Here is a 3,782-nt window from a genome sequence, read left to right as displayed (position 1 = left end):
CTGCATGTAATTCTGATTCTTTGATGTTGACCTGCAAAGCACCTCCTCTCTTTGGCTGTGAATTCCTTCCATTGTGGTTTGCTCCTATTTCCCGCAAGTCAGTTTCTGCTACTCTCTCTAGCATATCAAAAACTTCATCTTCATAAGCAGTATAAAAAGTTCATCCAGTAGCTAGATTTACTTTATTTTTCATAAAATCCGACAATGATTCATAAAATATTTGAGCTAATTGACAATTTTCAATACCATGATGAGGACATTTTCTAATTAAATCATTAAATCTTTCCCATGTCTCAGTAAATGCCTCATTTTCATGATAATGAAAATTATAAATTTCTCTTTTGTAAAAAATTGTTTTGGAAAGAGGATAAATTTTTTGTAAAAACTTATTTTGCATTTATTCCCAAGATCTAAATGTAATGCCTAAATTTCGATACCACACAAAAGCTTTGTCTTTTAAAGTTAATGGAAAATATTTCATTTTTAAAGCTTCAGTGAACAGACCTGGTACATTTTGAGAAGAACATCTGATATAGAAGTCATCTAAAAATTCTAAAGGATTCTGTGAAGTATGACCATTGAATTCAGGTAAAGAATTTATTAAAGCATTGTCATACCTGAACATGACTCCTTCTCCCACATTTATATTTATATCAGTTTGGCTTATGCTCCCTGATGGTGTTGATCTATCTAGCATTGTTCTCCTTCTATCTTGATGGGGATGTCCTTCTTCTGCCATGCTTTGCTTCTCTTGATCCTGCTTTGTGATCGATGAATCTGGAAATGAGTGCCTTGGTTGAGTCACCTCCTCTTCTATTCTTCCACAAGCTTTAGACCTTGTTACTACCATAAATCTCACACAAGAATGTTAGAAATAATAAGCTGAGGGGTTTAATCCTTTAGCCTTTAAAGATAAACAGAAATAATTGAACAGAAATAAATATTTTTGTCAAAATATTTATTCTGAGAAGATTCTAAGGAGGAGGATCATTTCCTAGCCAATCAGGGGTGTGACACAAGGTAAATGTGATTTCTTAGAGTTCAGTAATTGCTTCATCATCTTTTTTAAGACAGATTTAGTTGGGTTGGAAAGTACAGGATTGTAACTTTCTAATATATCCAACTAAATCTGTTCATTATTTTTCATTTCAATATCATTGTGCGACAAGCAGATCTAGGACTTAGTAAAAATTTTGACAAAGTACCAGATCTTGCATTGTAGTGCACGGGCGCTGCACAGCCGCGCGCAGCGCACACCCCTGATTGGCTAGGAAATGATCCTCCTCCTTAGAATCTTCTCAGCTTTGCTTCTTCACTCAACTCAATTGTTCATCAACAATGGAGGGTCTACAGAACTTCAAAAACAAACAACACTCCACTCTTCCAACGAAAATTCTAGACAACTTAAATATTGTTTTTGAGATGGTATTTATAGGATTTCTTCTCTCTAAACTGCTTGGATCTTTTGAATGGTCCAGCATGACCGCCATTTGACTTGGTTTATGTTGATCCATAACTGCCATTTGACTTTCTCCAGGCTTGATCCATAACTGCCATTTTACTTTGTCCAGGCTTGATCCATAACTGCCATTTTGACTTGGTCCAAGCATCCTCTTTGATTCGTTTTTCGCCCATGTACACTATCTCCAAATCAATTTCTGTACTCATTCAAACCAAGATAAGATCTAAGCCACTTGATTCATAGAATCAAGTGGGATTAGTCAAAAGAAACTTATAATGAGCAATAAAATATAAACTCTTGTCATTTCATGATAATATATCTGCGTAAATGACGGCATAATTTATGATAAAACTATGTTCATCAATTAACATGACATATTTATGAGGGTATTGATAAGCTCAATTTTACTGTGTTTTTTACTGGTTATTTATCAGTAACATGTGTGAGGATTAAGCTTATTCAACGAATTTATAAACCTCACAAGTTAGGGCGAGTGAGGGTCGATCCACAGGGAGCAAAAGAAAACAGCAGGAAATTCCTTTTCAGTACGTTAAAGTGCAACTTAATCAAGCCGTCTACAGAGAATTTCTCTATAGACAGATCCTTTGCCCTTTGGGGCAAAGGATCGAACACCTTGCGTGCAGGGATAACCTGCGCGCAAGGTGTTGCGTGCTTGGCGGCCTCCTGCGCGCTGACTATGCAGCGCGACGGCTGCCTATGCACGCGGAATGCCTGCGCAACAGCGTGCTGCGCGACTGCGTGCTGCGCGGGTTGCGTGCGCGTCGCGGCTGCGCGCAGCGCTGCGCGTGCTGCGCGGCTGCGTGCTGCGTCGGCTGCGCGCTGTGCGCGCGCAGCTGCGCGCCGCACGCTGCTGCGCTGCTGCGCTGCTGCACTGGCGCGCTGCGCGCTGCACGCTGGCTTGGCGCGCTGCCGCGCGGCGGCACGCTTGTCTTGCGCGCGCTGTCGCGCTGGTCTGATTGCCGCTGGTGCACGCGCCTGCGCGTGCTGCGGCTGTGCACGCGGCTGAGCGGCGGCTTTGCTGCACAGCGTGGTGGAGATGGAGGAGTTCTGTTCTTTTGGAAGATTTGGGAAGACGATTTGAACAACAAAGGAACAAAGTTTAAACTGAAATCAAATCTAAACGAAACAATCCTCAGTTGGGAAACATTGGAAGATCTTGTGACTCTTCCAACCCAACCAAAATTGTCTGAGAAGAGAGGGATTACAGGGCTGAAGCTTGCGATTTCCCCACGTCGGGTGTCACGTCCTTGCGGCGAGGCGTGGTTCTTCAATCCAAGCTATCTTTAGTCTGTTCTTCCTCTCCAACTCCAAAAGCTCATCAGCTCCTGGAGGGTGCAGAAATCCTCTTCTCCAAGCCCTAGTTTCCTTAGAGAAAATTCTGAACACCTAAACTCCTCTCTCAAGAGAGTATTTATAGGTTTTCTCTTAAGTCATGCCCAGGGGCATTTTCGTAATTTTTGCCACTTCGAATTTTTGCCCACTTCTGTTGATCCTCCTCTCTTCCTTGATCTTCTTAACCTGTTTCTGAATGTTCACTAGCCATAAAATGTTAAATATATTCCACTTGATTCAAAGAATCAAGTGGGGTTAGTGATTTCATAAAACAATACATATGCATGAACTTAGCATGAATTCACAAGATAATTGTAATGAATTTAAACTTGAGAACTTGGTTATTTGATGACATATTTTAAAGTCATCAAACACCCCCCAACTTAGATCATTACTAGTCCCTTAGTAATGACATGCAGGTGAGAATAAAAGATGATCTCAAGGTGAGTTTTGACTTCCGATAACTTTGATTCATGCTCTTCTCAAGGAGTATTTTCAGCAATTAAAATTGACCAGCGTAGAAGAAATTTAGGATCTATCTCAGCCTTAAACCTCAACTAAGTGCACATGATCTATGGAGTACATATAGTAAGTACATAGTATATGGAATAAGATCGAGTTAACACCCCAAGCGCACTACTGAGCAGGCGTAGAGAGTGGCATTAATGCTAGCTCAATACTATGGCTATAGTAGCATCGGCTCAAACACACGGGAGACAGCTTTTCCACCTTTATTTTATTTGGCATTTGCTGCTTGTTGGTCATTTTGATGACAATCAACTTTAGTACTATGATGCAAGCTTTGCTTGTTTATGCGCAGTGCAGCTTTCACTTGATAGTTTGGTGGCGCTTATCCACTACCCATGTGCCGTCCTTAGTAGACCGGCAGCTTATTCCCCGACGGTTATGTATCCTTCATGGGTCAGGAGCTTCACTCACGTCATAATAATACTGCCAATGAGCTAAC

General features: G+C 41.2%; 1 non-coding gene across 1 annotated transcript; it reads left to right on the top strand.

Annotated features, from left to right (window-relative positions):
- Positions 1 to 244: 244 nt before the first annotated feature.
- On the top strand, positions 245 to 345 carry LOC144714086 (small nucleolar RNA R71). Its single transcript, XR_013584240.1, has one exon. It is a non-coding gene; the product is annotated as a small nucleolar RNA R71 (small nucleolar RNA).
- Positions 346 to 3,782: the final 3,437 nt, after the last annotated feature.

The sequence above is a fragment of the Wolffia australiana genome, chromosome 16, assembly GCF_029677425.1.
Source record: "Wolffia australiana isolate 7733 chromosome 16, ASM2967742v1".
NCBI lineage: Eukaryota > Viridiplantae > Streptophyta > Magnoliopsida > Alismatales > Araceae > Wolffia > Wolffia australiana.
The sequence above is the reverse complement of the archived record's forward strand: the minus strand, read 5'-3'. Positions and strand labels throughout refer to the sequence as shown.